The 15,428-nt window shown below is 39.4% G+C and overlaps 1 protein-coding gene across 5 annotated transcripts in view; it reads left to right on the top strand.

The window, feature by feature from the left end:
• ARHGEF4 (Rho guanine nucleotide exchange factor 4) overlaps window positions 1-15,428 on the top strand; it is a 215,060-nt gene that overhangs the window by 48,346 nt on the left and 151,286 nt on the right. The window lies entirely within an intron of this gene.

Here is a 15,428-nt window from a genome sequence, read left to right as displayed (position 1 = left end):
ACTGTGAATGCCTAGATGATTTGGGGAAGTGTGGGTCAAGGGAAATGGAAGTTTAATTGGATTAGCAAATATTGGATTATTCTGTGATCTAAGATGTTAGAATTTGAAGAGTGATAGAGAATTATACTGACTTAGAAGGAACACACTTAAGGAACAGAGTAATTGTAATGAGCTGAATTCCCACTTTCCATTATGTTCTCACTGACACATTTTCACATCGAACTATTTCTTGGTAAAGTATGCCACAGGATTGTAGCCACTCATGTAAGGTTAGCAGTAAATCTCAGCACAGGGTAGCTCTGTGGAAACCAACTGCTGTTTGATGTAACAGTGAGAAAAAGTTTAGTTTTCTACCTAAAATGTGTAGCTACAATTAGCACCTGCAACTGCCCACTGGTTTATAAAAAAAAACTGTAACACTTCTAAGTGGATGGTAGGCCTCATTTTTGGCAAGCTTTGATAGGGGGATTGTGCGGAGCTTGTCTTGAAAATTATCTATATTTGCATTTAGAATATCAACTTAGCTTTTTCTGAATTACTTTGTTACTGTAAGCACTGCATTCTTTGGGAAGTAAAAATGAGGGACAGGAAAAATGCAATAGGAAGGTTTTTCTCCATTACTGGGATACAGCTATTGACTCATCATACTTGTATTGCTGTATTATCACATGACAAGTCTACGACTTTGAAAAATTTTAACATAAAGCATGCTGCTTAGGTGTATCTAAATATCTTTAAGGTGACAGTGTGTACTTCCCACTACTTAAGAGCATTTATTTATTTATTACAAAAACACGAGACATCTACAGTAATGTTAAGACACTAGTTCTTGAGAAAAACAGGACCAAGTAAAAGCGGTAGCTGTCATCTGTATTATGTTGATAACTGGACCCATTCTGAAAATTATCATTTTAATTTGTAGCAGCTTTGTGCCATCTCTGTTGGTTTCAGTTGGAGATATTGACAGGTCAGTTTATATCTATTGGTTTCATTTTGTGTTCATTGTCTTAAATCTAAGTTGGCTAAGTCTGACAGACTTTTTCCAAATTGGGGGTTAATTTAAGTGTATTGTAATTACAGTTTCATCTTTTTGTTTGTTTGTTTATGAATTTTTCTTGGAATAGAAAGCTCTTAATTGAAAGCTGACCTGAAGGCAGTGTGTAGCTGTCTTTTGCTGCTCCTGTGCACCATGCTGCACTATAACATTCTTGTGATTTGGGTCATATTAAAATGACCCAAATATTGATCATATAATATTGGGTCGTATTAAAACGACCCAAATAGCTTGAAAAGCAATTTTGAGGTCTTAACCATATTTCTCAGTCAGATTTTATTTCTTAAGATCCCCATATTCGCAGCTGGACACTTGAAAAGTATCACCCTCTCCTGACGGAAAGGCCAAACAGCTAATAAGCCTGCCCTTGGCTTTGGGATAAATGCTACTAACCCTAAGGTCACTGCGGTGCTCCTTGCCCTCCTCTGGAAGTCACATCAGCTGCTGCTGCTGGGAGAAGCAGGAGGAAAGGGAGCTAGCATGAGCCTGCTCCTGCAGCTGTAGGAGGGAGCTGCAGCTCCCAGAATGCCCCCATCTGTTTCTGGCCAGAGGGCTTGCATAGTGGCTGTGGCTCTAAAAGCCCTAGGAGTCTTCAGCAGCTTGGTAAGGCTACCTTCTAGCATGACTGCTTTCTGGGAGAGCCAGGGATCTGGAATAAGGCTGGACACTGAAGAGACCATTAGCTATTAACCCAACTCTCCATCCTAACTTTTCATTCTTGCCCTTTCTAGATGTGAAATACTTGGAACTGTATCTTGAAGGCACAGGACACTGGGTAATCAACTAGTGACCATCCCATTCTGCCCCAATTTCACTGTCCCAGGCTATTTAAACTGTTGCATCCTTGGCTTTAGACATATAGACACCTGCACAATATTAGAAGTGTAGAGAGCTTGTGTTTATGTTAGGCCCACAACAGGTTCATGCAGCTGGGATTTTACCATGCGTAATGGTGTGCCAGCATCACAGGTCCTTTCACTGCCTGGTCAAAGTAGACGCAAAATTGCTTGTACATCTGATCTTCTGAAGATGTATCAGCAGTGACGTGCTGTTATATCTTAGCCAATCAAGATTTTTATCTCCTATAAGAATCCATTTAAAGGCTTAATATGTTTATTTTTGGTTCTGCCAAGATAAATAGAAAAAGATATTGAGGTTGTTACAGATGCACTACTGCATTGTTTTCAGCTGCTGTTTTTTTCATTAATTTAAATAACCCTTTCTTTGAAATATTCTGTATAGCTGTCCACTTGACTTGGTGTGAAAATAGTAAGTTTTCACAGAAACGTACAGAAATCAAAATGTAACTCCTTATTGAATGAAAATCAGAACTGGCTCAGATGATCCATAATTGGTCAGTTTTTGTGAGGTGCAATACCAAAGTTCTAAGGTATCTGACTGTTTTCTTTAACTTCAAAACCAGAAAATGCTGGTTAGTACTGCTGTATTTCATGATAGCCATAATAATAATCTTGTTTTCACTGTTGGCATGGAGCATTTCAAAACAAGCAGCCTGTTGCAGTTATTTTCAATTCCTGTCTAATACCACTGGTACAGCAGTAAACAAGGCACGGATGCAGATTTGCCACTAATACCTTTAAAGCCTCTAAAATAGTATGCCTATTGTTCTCTCTGAACCAAAGCTCCAGGCCACTAATACCAGCTAAACAATTCCCGGCCACTTTAAAAGGCCAGTGTATGCCTGAGCAGCCAGGCGCAGGCAGAGCTTTTAGGAGCCCTGCTGCTGCTCTCATAATAGCTGTCAGAGCACTGCACTGGCATTTCTGCTCAGCACTATCAGAGGCAAATGGCAAGGTTAAGGCAGTATCCCGTTTTCTGATGTCGTGTGTCTTAGGCGGTCCCACCAGGTGAATAGAGACAATGCTGGTAGAGACCCTTGTTCTGGGTACTGGTGATAGAGCTGTGGACTTCACATTGTAGGATTTTAAGGAGTGCCTTGTTGTGCATTCCTTGAAGACTAGTTGTTGCAATAAGAGCTTTTCCTAGCTTAATTAGAAAGGATAAAAAAGGCTCTGGGGGAACAATACCTAGACAGAAGATTATGTTTACATTTTTCTGGAAAAATGGTTTGAGATTGCAGCTCTTGCTCGTATCTCTGAACTATTCCCTATAAAATCAGTGTGTTCCACCACTACAGCAGCAGATTTGCTCTTAAAGCAAAAAGTTTAGCTAAAACTGGAATATCTGAACACAGTATACAATGATCTTCGAAAAGCAGTCTTGCACAGCTGTAGAACATCCTAAATTCATGTCAGATTCAGTTTTCAAAGCGTTTCATGCATTTCTCTGTCTCAATGGCCACAACTTTCTTTTAATTCTGCTCAGAAATCTGTGTGTCTTCTGCTCAGTTAGTTTTTGCAGCCTATCCAGCTTAGACTTTGGATCTGAACCTGGATTTGCTGATTCTTTCTTTGAACAATATGCAAAGCTTAGATTTACATGCGTCAGACTGAAGAGTTGGTCCACAATATATGTGTTTCTCTGAGGGATTTTTGTTCTGGTTTAAGAAATCAAATATGATATTTGTAGAAGTTTTAGGTCTTGCATCTGTTTCATTAGAGATTCACTTATCCTGACAGGTTAGGTGTCTGCCCACACCTTGTGTTTTATTTTTTTATGACTAATAAAATGACTGTCATTTTTATGACTATCAGTCTTTTACCTGGGCTAATCTTTGTCAGTTTCAGCCTTGGCACCTCTAAAGTACCTGTAAAATGGACAGTAGAATAATGTCTGGTTATTCTGCTCTTCAGGTCAGCCCCTTATTCCCTACCAGTGAAACTATAGCAGCGATTTTTAAACAAGGAGTTCTGCTTTCAGGTGGACCTGTACCACTTTCATAGAGGCAGAGACCCTGCTGTGTACCCTTGCAGAAGTCAGAATCTTGTCTTGATGAAAATGTGCCTTGTCATCTGCAGAAGTGTTGGTTTTGTTATAAGCTGTAACATTGCTGTTACATGTCTTGTCTTGGATGTACCATATTTAATTGAAAAATGGCTGTGGATGTTGCCACAACCTTTGCCTAAAACTAAGGCATGACTGTTACATACAGCTGTTTTAAAAATGTGTTTATCAGTTGTTCATCATCTTATCTAGACAGTGTGGTGTGTGGTATACTACTGTGATCTTTGAGCATACTCAATTATTAGGCACAATGGTGTAAATATTTTAATGGTGTATTGACCTCTTGCATCCAGTGAGCGTGTGGAATCTCAGGTTTCAAACTTCTAGATATCAAGGTGGTCCTATACAGCTGGATTTTCCGTATGCCAATGCTCCAGCTTTCTGAATAGCACCAAAAGCTATAAAGAAGAGACAAACACACCATCTCAGTGTTGGGTGGGAACTGCTTTATTGCAAAACTGACTGAAAAAGACTGACAGTGTTTAGCTAATGAACTTCTTCTAGTATAAATTAAACCAAGCCAATGTAAAGCTGGAGCTGAAATGACAATCTGACAATGTCATCTTAGATCCTATAGTAACATCTATAGCAACTCATGCTACCTGACTAACAGCTCTACAGGTAAGACCAGAATACACACCTGTTCATTAAAATCTTAGAGGGCTGCTAATGTCTCATTTAGTAAGCAAAACAACGAATTTGTATGATTGCACATATGGTTGCAAGAACCCCTGGGTTATATATACATGTAGAATGAATATCATAGTCAGTGCTGTGAATGTTTATTCTTTCAAAATTTAAAAAAGTCTTGTGTTTTTAAATGTCTTTAAAAACACAGCTAAATGCCTCTGTGAAGGTCTTACTTTCAGAGGAACTGAAGTAGTTGTAGGTGAATGTTTTTCAACTTGAGATAACTACAGCCTCTTAATTTTGTCCATAGAAAGTAAAATGTTTTTGTTAAAGTGCATTTTTCACTGACACAATGAGTACGATGGCCAGAGTTAAATTTTCTAATAACAGTTTGGATACTAAGGAAGGGTGAGAATTTATATATTTTACTTCTGCAATGGCTTCCATCTAAAAAGCAGTAAGTTGCTTCCTGATAGTGAATTAAGCCTTAGAGTATATGGCAAATCATCAAGATTGAGAATTTCTTACCTCAAACAGTTTTGTAACATTGTGTAATACCAATGTACCTTCTTAAACCAAAAGTACTGCATAGTGCATGAAGAGGGGCAGTCTGCATGGGGAAAAATTGCTGCAGTATGTGGAAGAATGTGATACCAGATGAGAGTACAGAACCTATATATTTCTGTATCAGAAGCAAATAAATTGGAGGGATTAAACTAAGAGCTTGTTCACAGAACAGAAGATTAGCCTGAAAATAGTATTAACTGAAAAATGAAATGAGGCTTGGATCATTCTTAGCTATTGTGTAAGTGAAGATATGTTATTAAGGAAGTGAAGTGTCAACTGAAGCCTCACTATTTCTAAGTGAAAAAGAGAGTGAATTTTGCCTCAAAGGGACTTAAGGAGAAATAAAGGAAAAGGTAGAACTGTTTAGCATGCAAAAGTGTCTCTGAAAAATTAATGAGTCTTTGACAGTAATGGAAACTGGAATTAATGGCAGCCAGGTAATTCCTGATTAACCTGCCTTTATGTATGTAAATTAACAGGGGTGATAGACACGCACACACAGGCACCATCTGAAATCTTCAATACAAGAGTGCTATTATTAGTCCAGGAGGGTGGAAGCAAATCCTGCATTCAAGCCATCGACATTTGTGATTAATACTTATTTTAATAAATAGTAATGCCTGTCGATTTTATTGCAAGACAGACTGATCCGTGGCTTTCATTGTAGAGGATGTCCACTGAAGAATGGCTATAACAGCCAGTACAATTAAAATGCATTCATTGATGGGACTTAACAAATACATCCATTTGCTCAGCCTTTACTTGAGAGAAGATAATAGAGATTACGTTTGTGGAATCACTTGGACTTCTTCACCTCTAGGATTATTTATAAATTTAGTCTTGATATGTGACAAATTGTAAGCTATATATGTTCCAATAGGAGTAGGAATTTATTTCTTAGAAAAGAAAACTTTGCAGATTAGAGGAGTGCATGTGAAAGGTAACATCCAGGGCTGAAGAATGGTGTGTTTACAGGCAAAAGTGTGGGAAACCTCCTGAAGGTCTTCGTCAGCTTTTGTGTAATCATGCAATCAAAGCTCATGTTATGTTCAGATCCAGATTTCCTGCAGAGTGGTCATTGGTACCTTGTCAACAGCCAGCAAAGGGACAATTCTGTTGATATGGCAGGCTGTGCTGCAAAGAAGTCAAGCTGCTTGGGAGTCACAGTTTCTTTTTCTCTTCAGAGATGGAATCCCACAAAGCAAGAATAGGGCTTGCTGCTGAGAAACTTTCCGTAGCGTTATTGAGGTCATACAGATGAGCATTTACTTAGATAAGCAGAATTTTAATTAACGTGATTGCAATCTAGTAGCACTTAAACAATGTTCCTTAAGAAAAGGGTTTCACCCTGTACACAACATATAAATGAAGAATGAAAATCTGTGTGATTAAACCACACCACAAAGTTAAAAATTACCAAGACCTATACATAGCCTTAGGTTTAACTTTTGACCCCACGAGAATTGTTGCCTGAATAAAAATCCCAGGAGACAAGACAAGAGTTTGCATGAGATTAATTGTCAGTGACAACATTTTTGTGGTTTAATACAATATGCAAGACGAAGATTAAAATAATGAACACCTTGCAACACACAAGCACTGCTGGTATAGGACAGCCTTGTTCCAGGCACTTCAGCCAGCTGGGTCTGGAGCCACTGGAGGTATTTTATACATATAGCTGAAATGCTTCTCAGCTGAAACATCACCTTTCATGTCACAGAGGTAAAAATAAAGGTGAAATACTGATGTAGTCTTCAAAGGATGAGTTATGCTAAGATTACAGGTGGAATTTCATGCAGTGCTTGCTCCAGCAAAGGATGGCTCCTTCTGAACAATTGTTCATTTCAACTACCTTCCACTAAGCCAATTTTCTAAAACGATGCTAAATAGGTGGGGGCTAACAAACAATCTGAAGCTCAACATTTTGAATAGACAACTCTGATCAAGCTTACAATTTGACCTTTTCAGTCTTAATACAACTTCAACAAATCTGTTTACAGCAGATAAGCATCAAATAGTGTGTGTTCTGTGAGTTTTAAAAAGAGGTTGAGTATAATAATTTGAGAAGCAAATAACCAGCTGTATGAAGGAAACAAAGTTTATGTAAAGCAACAAACAACAATTTCATGCACTATCACCTGAGCTCTCAAAGGTGAGCAAAGTGAGGTTGGGCTAAGAATTGTTATTTCTGCAGTTCTGGGAAGGAAAAAACATCTTTCAGTTTATAGTATGTCCTTATTAATGGAGATAAACTTACACAGTTTACTTAAGGAGCGAATTATTGTCTATCTCAAATTCTAGTTTATACATATTCCAGTGCTTAGTGACTGGAATATAAATGAGAATATATGTCATTAAACAGTATGTGGGATATACTTCATTCATTTTTCATGGGAATTGAGATGTGTGAGATGAAAGTCTTAGGGATCTCTGTGATAGAGAGGGTAAAAATGATGGGAAGATAACCATGAATAGGACAGTTAGAACTGACTGTAAAGGAGATCGTATCTTTTGAAAGTGAACCTTAACATTGTCTAATAAATGTGACCTCTCTGTTTTCAACTGACACTGTGCCTTCAGTGGATTTAGCTCAGACCACATCTGCTACATTGATTGCTCTGTCCAGTTAGGTCTAATACTGATGGTTAGTGTGCAGGTGGCTTTCAAGTGGTGAAAAGAACTGGAATGTACTTGAAAGCACCAGCAGGCAGAAGTAATCATGACCAGATGGATAAGACTTTCATACTGTTATGAAAGTTATTCTAGAGTACCTGTGGTTGGTACAGTGCTTGAGCTGGTATCAGATACCACACTGCTATTAATTATAATAGTTTTTTATCACACAGTTTCTGTAATGCATGCTGGAAGGTGATTGTAGTAAGTATGCATGAAGGTAATTTTAAAGCTCTCTTTCTGTGTAGATTCATGCAGACTGAAGCTTAACATCCCAGGGTAAAGACTGATCCCAGCTTCAGGAGGCTGTTTTGAAAGAGAAAGGTTTAAATATTTACCATCAATGACAATAATGACAACTATTTCTTCAGAGGGAATGGGTATTCAGGAATTGCAGATCATGCCATAACACCTCGGCTAGCTTGTTTGCTGATGGTGAAGTAACATGAGACAAGATAGGGACTGATGTCACAGCAAAATCTGCTTCGATGTCTGGGTAAACAAGCAAACCTTGAGTTTGCATGGAGCCACTGCTGCCATGCCTGTGCTCTCTCTCACCTGTTTGCCAACTCCTGTTTTGGCACATCTACAACTGTTGCAACAAATGTTGGTCTGAATTTTGAAATGATCATCTCCCAGATCAGCTGTGGGGGTGATGTTTTTTTTGTTGTTGTTGTTGGTGGTTTTTTTTTGAGAAATGCTAGCTGATTTATTTGAGGAGATGTGAATGCTACCTTATTCTAATTTTGGCCATTTTCAAAAGAATCAAGCTATTTGATTGCCCTTCATTTATTTATGAAATGAAAGATATCTGATCCAAAAAAACCCCAACATTTAGTAATTCCAGAGGTAATATTATGTGATTCCTGAACAAAAATTGAAGTAATCTATATAATTACTTCTAAAAATTAATCTCAAAGACAGCCATTTTACACTGCTACATCAATTTACATATAAGATATGTATATACATACTATGCATTATATACATCCTACATTGCTGTATTTCACCATTTCAGCAAAAGAAAGCTCAAAGGACATTCCAATCTATATCTTTGAGTGGAAAAGCCAGAAATGTGGTGTTGCCGTAAGAGAACAGATGATTATTGCAGGGGTGTGCAGTTACGGTCGTAGTGTACTCCACAGTTATTTTCAGTTACTGAATTTACTCCAAAATAATGTAGCTGATATCACCATGTAAAAAGAATAAACAGGAAACCTAAAAAGTCTTTGGCCTCTCCCTGTTCTTTTCTTCATTTGCTCCCCAAATACAACAGAAAATAGACAAACATCCCTGTATTTAAACAAACAAACAAACAAAAAACAACAATAACAAAAAACCTGCTTCCTCAGCTTTTTTCATCTTGCTGTCAAGAGCTCAGCTCTGCCCATTGCATTCTGCCGGCTCGGCAGGTTCAGCTGGATGCTGCCGGCTCTGTGCTGTCGCTCTGTTTTGTTCAGCTCCATTCTGCCGATGAAGCAGCTGTGTCTCAGTGCTGGGGGAAATCAGTCTTGTGTATCTTTTTTTTTTTCTCTGGGGTATGAGGTTTAAAATCCTGGAAAAGTATGACCTACACAGACAGTTCTTAAAAGAGGAAAGGAAGCCAAAGTCAGCTTGAATAATGTACTCCCAGAAGTCCTCTTTTCTGTGAAGAGATAATTTAGAACTCTTGCTAAGATCCTTGGCCTTCTACCATCACACCTGGCCTCTCTCTGTTAAATGCATCATCCAGCAGGCGGTAAGAGCATGGGCCTTCACACCTTGTTTCTGGACTGCTGTTTCTTACTTGCTGGTTTGATATTTTCAGTTGTTCATCGTTCAGGCACCAGTAGCTAATGTCACGGGTCTTTGCCAGAAAGCCTGAAGGAACTGTAATAATTGTGATTTCCAATGTCTTTTATTCTAATTAATTACTTTATTTTTCCATTTTGAACCCTAGTAGTGTTTGTCTTTCTGTGAGACTTCTCAAAATAGGCCAACTTTTGCCTGTTTGTTTATCCAAATCATGATGCAGGCATTCGCTAAAAGTAATATGTTTTTGATCTTGATGTACCATTCATACCTTCCCCAAAGCCAAGAGTTTCTATGGCAACTAATTAATAAAGATTAGCTTTTCTTATGGAGTGTAAGACTCAAGTACATCTTGTTTTGTGAGGTAGATAATCTCTCCATCTCTGTCTGCTTTTGGAGACTGGGTCTTGTCAAACACGTGGCATAGATTGTCACAGGCAATCTGTTCTGATTTATAGCCAGACTCGGAAGACCATTAGGGGTGAAATCTTTTTGATAGCTTATACTTTCCTAGTTCTTATATTTGTCCACTTGCTTGTTTGTGAGTAGGTAAGTTTCTCAGCCCCTTTAGGTTTGAAGCACACAGAAGTAAACCACACTCCTTAACTTTTGCTATCTTTTTAAAATTAGACAAAGAACAACCTGGGTCTACAGTCATCTAGGTTGTATTAAAAGAAAGGTATGCAGGTGAAATGCATTGGAAAGAGTATCACTAGAACTTCTTAAACAAGCTGGATGTTGCCCTGTCAAATTATTTTCTGTACTAAGAAACAAATACTTGATTTCATAATGAATCTTTTTGCAACTTCATGGTTGCTAACAATGCTGTTATTGTCTATGCATGGGAAAAAGGAAGACACAAATATAAAAACTCTCTTATTCTTATGTACTTTTAATTTCAGCTGTGCTTGAGAAACACCTGCTGTATGTTTCAACCATACTTAGGTGCATGATTTTACTTGAATATCTGACCAACTTAAAACTCATTTTGTTTGCTAAAACAAAGGGATTTAGATGAAAGAATTTTTAGTTAAATCAAAGGTGGTGACTTTTTACAGCCTGAGAATACAAATTTTGTATCCATGCATTTCTTGTCTTTCTGTATCAAAGAACAGAAAAAATAAGAATGGCAGTCTATCTCAAGTTTTGTTTTTTATCTCCCTTTCTATCTGCGCCTTTCTCTTTTGAATCAGTGAAGTTGTGCCTGGCAGTTTTTGAGGCTACTTCAGTCCTGTGTTAAGCTATGAGAAAATTCTCCCAGTAATAATGGTTTAGAGCTGCATAAGAGTGGTAGCGCTCTATTGACTACTTTGGAATTACAATTCAGCAAAATGCTTTGTTTTGTCTTGACTTGTGTACCTTCTTACTGTGTAAAGCATTTTTTGCAAGTGAAATCCTTTCTAATGCTTACATTTTATAGGCTTGTTGGGTCTTTCAGCTAGCAGCCAGGTACCATAAGCTTTCTGATGTGTGGTCAGTGGAGTGAACTCTGCTTTGTTTGTCATAAACCTTTTGATAAAAAGGTAGTCTAATATGATCTCAGTATCTCCTGAATATGTTTCTTTTATCCTTCCTTTAGTACAGCAGCTTCTTTCACTAGGCTTGCAATGCAATAAGCGAGGCTTGACTGACAAAACAATTTTCTATAAGGTATCTCAGTAGCCGTTCAGTGCCACACCCCATTTACATGAACTGTGCCAAGTGCTTTTGGTGCCCTGGGAATGAGGACCATGCTCTTGAAAACTGAGACGTAAGCCAAGACCACCCACAGTTAGAAGGAGGCATGCACTTGCCAACTGAAAATGTTCTGATGTGACATCCAGCATCATGGCAGTGTGCATTGGGCAGAATGGCAGTAATAGGCAATAACGTGGAAGCTGAAAGGCAGTAATGAATTAGGCTGTCACAAGTCTGTGGAAAGGCATGTTGCTAAGTGTAGCGCAAAGGTCTGACTCTTGCCAAATTCTGAGAATCTGTTTTTCAACATTTCTAATGTAGTCACTTCATCCCCACATCAGTATTTAGAGTCAACCAGAGAGCAACAGAGGAGTAGCCTGAGTTGTGTTTCTGCAGATGTGCACAGCTGGACTGTGCCCTACAGGGCTAGGAATGGAGAAGCTCCCCTCCAGGGCCTGTTCCAGCCTGGGGCTCTATTTCCGCTGCCAGCTGCAGAGAGGGGCCTGGTTCTTTTCCGGGGGATATCATCATGGAGTCTTTGAGCCATGGAGGATGTCTGCAGTGCTGGTGAGAGAGCTGGGCTAATCTGTACCCCAGTCTGTACCCCAGCCTATGTCAGGACAGGGCAACAACTTTGACTAACCAACTGCAGCTTGGATGAGCTGTGGTCCAAAGCCTGGCTCATTCCTTGTTGTTTCTTGTTGCCTGATCAATACCTCTAAAATCCCTAAATGGTATTCTAAAATCTTACATTTACATGCATTGCCAAAAAGAATGAGATGTCAAAGTAGAACACAATTATCCTGGAAACGATTTAATTCCTCATATCTGAAACCACACTTCTGGAACACTGCTGCAATTAGTGGCATATGGATCTATGTCAAGGAATTGCATTTGTTCTGCATTTCTGGCACAGCAACTGAGCTGATAGTTTGTAAGGATGTCATATGAAAATACACAGAATCTGCTTTTGCTTCACAAGGCATGTGATTGTCATCATCTTATTCATATAATTTCTGTTTCCATTTTGACACATCTATGCTATTTGAAGAACAAACTTTCCCCACATTGTTAACGCTGGGAGTTCAGTGTTTCAAAGGAAATGACACTGCTGCTTCTTGCAAAGAACCATCTGAGCTGGGATATCTGTGCAAATGCAGAGGTTAATGTAAAGGCAGCTGCCTTTACAAGTAAGAAACACGTGCAGGAAGTATTTTCGTTGGAAAGACTAATTCCACTACTGGGCTGAAGAGATCATCCCCTCTGTTTTGTACTGAAAACTTTACAGGGTAAGAAGTTTGGCATCAAATTGTTTGAAAAAGAAAGTTTTTCTCATTTTGTAGATGGGTAAGAATATTTATTCTGCCTTTTCTACGATCAGAAATAATTTCTTCACTTTTACTCAGTTTTGGCCTGTAGAAAAGGAATGTATGTGGCCTCTTTTTACAGGGGTAATTTTTTTCAATCAGATCAGCATCTCAGACAAAGATAAAGACAGATTTGAGCTTGAGAGGCTAAAGTTATGTTGAAATAAATAAAGCATATGTAAGCACAAGGCACTTCCTGGAGAGATGAATATGCTGGTCTGAAAGCTGGCCATATGTTAAGAAGGAACAGTTTCTCCTGCTGACATGTTTGGACAATTTACATATGATTTTCAAAAGAGACTGTTTTCAGCAGTGGCAGGTTAACAGGCTACATTTCTATGCTCAGTCCATCCTCAGCTTGAATTTATGAACAGTCTAGAAATTAGTTAGACATCAAAAACTGTGACATTAACTGTGAAACAACAGTAAAACTAAAGAAATGCTGAACACTCAGTATTAGTGTGAATTACTGTTGCATATATCTGACACTTCAGATACCACCTCACCCTTCAGAATAACTTGTGCTAGAAAACAAGTTCTCAGGTAATCTGGATCCTCAGATAACACCCTCCTCCCTAGGGACAGGGAGGAATGAGAGGCAGTAGGCTGTGGTGTTCACGGGCAAAGGGACCAACTGAGGAATGGGAACAGATGTGAAGCAGGGGCTATTGGGCAAAGGGGTCTTTAGAGTAAATCCTCTTCTTATTATCCATGTGTGCACAGCATTGCTAAATTTGAGTGATCTTTTTATCTATTCTTAAACATGTATTTATCATATTCAAAATGACAAGTTTTTTTGCATGTTTTTGTAAGTAATATGTGGAAAAGTTTTACATAGACAACAAAATTTCTCTGGTTTTTTTTTTTTTTTTCTGAAAGAAACCTTGAATTGTGGAAGTAGAATAACCTTTGCTCTCTGAGAACAGTATTCATCCTATTCCAGTTGTTCTCATAAATGAGGCTTTCAAGAGAGAAAAAATAAGACTTTTACTTTTGTATCAAGCCCCAAAAGTAAGGGGAACAGAGCACAAGGCTGTATTCTTGTGAGGGGGGTATTATAAAGCCCCACTAAAGCAAGAATTCAGCCTTGCAAATAAGTGAACCTTTTGAGATCTTGCTGTTAGTCACTCTTAGTCTTTGATACAGAGATATAACATTATTTTAAAATTATTCATAAATGTTTGAGGCTTGTTGTACAACTGGCACATTGTACAACATGGACATTGTGAATTAAAGCTGATGCCAAGGAAGTTACTTTACCACATTCTTTGAGAACAAGGCCCCAGACCCTGGAAATGAAAACTTTAAACCATAATAGTCTATGGGAGTAATCTGAAAATGGCATTTAGCTGCTTAAAATTAGAACTGTGTGTTTCCTTGTGCTGAGTTGTGTATGTTGTACAACTTTGCTGTGTGGTTTATTTGTGTCTGTCTTCCCCTGAGGCAGAAGTCACCCTGACAGAGAAAGTAAACTGTGATATTGGTACCTTGCCCCTTTGGGATTTTCATTTTATGCTTGCAAACATGAACTGGATGAGTTCACACTCCTTGAGCAGCTCTGTCTCCTTGGTAACTCCAAAGGGAGGAAAGATGTTGGGAATGCCCTTACAAATAGCAAGCTGGAATAGAAAAGAATAGTTCGTTGGAGGGGACCTGCAAAGATCACGAGGTCCAACTGCCCGACTACTTCAGGGCTAACCAAAAGTTACAGCATGTTATTGAGGGCACTGTCCCAGCACCTCTTGAACACCGGCAGGCCCGGGGCACCAACCGCCTCCCTGGAAAGCCTGTCCCAGTGTCTGGCCGCCCTCGCAGTGAAGGGATTTCCCCCAGTGTCCAGCCTGAGCCTCCCCTAGTGCAGCTCTGGGCCATCGACAGCTGGGAGCAGAGCCTGGCACCTGTCTCTGTCTCCCCTCCTCGAGGAGCTGCAGGGAGCAGCAAGGCCACCCCTCTGCCTCCTCTCCTCCAGCTGGGGAGCTCGGGGAGTTCATCAGTTCATCACCCAAATTAGCACGAACCTGTTTATCCTACAGTTGGACAATTTGTCCAGAAGGATGCTGTGAGGGACATTATCAAAGGCCTTACTAAAATGCAGCCAGATTACATCCACTGCATTTTCTTCATCCACCAAGCAGGTGACCATATTGTAGAAGATCAGATTACTAAGACAGGACTTCCCCTTGAGGAACCCACATTGACTGTGCACGATAATTGCTTTGTTCTTTAACTGTCTTTCAGTATTCCCCAGGACAACCTTCTGCATAACTTTTCCAGGGACTGAGGTTAAACTGATAGCTCTGTAGTTTCCTGGCTCTTTTCTCATGCTTTTTCAGTAGGTGGGTATGGCAATGGCTGGCTACCAGTCAGCAGGGGCCTCCCCAGGCTCCCAAGACCTCTGGTAAATTGTTGAGAGGTGTCCACCTATAACATCCACTAACTCCCTCCATACTCTGGAGTGGATCCTGTCAAGTCCCATGGACTTGGTCCCATGGAATATTCAGCTGATACAACTGGTCCCTTACAATTTCAGTGAGTACAGGTGGAATGTCACTGCTCCCCCAGACGTGGTCCTCCAACTCTGAGGACTGGGCAGCCCAAGATCTGTCAGTGCTATTAAAGACTGAAACAAAGAAGTCATTAAGCGCCTCCACCTTTTCCTCATCCTTATTTGTTAGGTGACCCTCTGCATCAAGTATCAGTCCAGTATTTTTCTCTAACCTCCTCTTACTGTTGACGTACATGAA

The sequence above is a fragment of the Anser anser genome (genome assembly GCF_964211835.1).
Source record: "Anser anser genome assembly, chromosome: 9".
Classification (NCBI taxonomy): Eukaryota; Metazoa; Chordata; class Aves; order Anseriformes; family Anatidae; genus Anser; species Anser anser.
The sequence above is the reverse complement of the archived record's forward strand: the minus strand, read 5'-3'. Positions and strand labels throughout refer to the sequence as shown.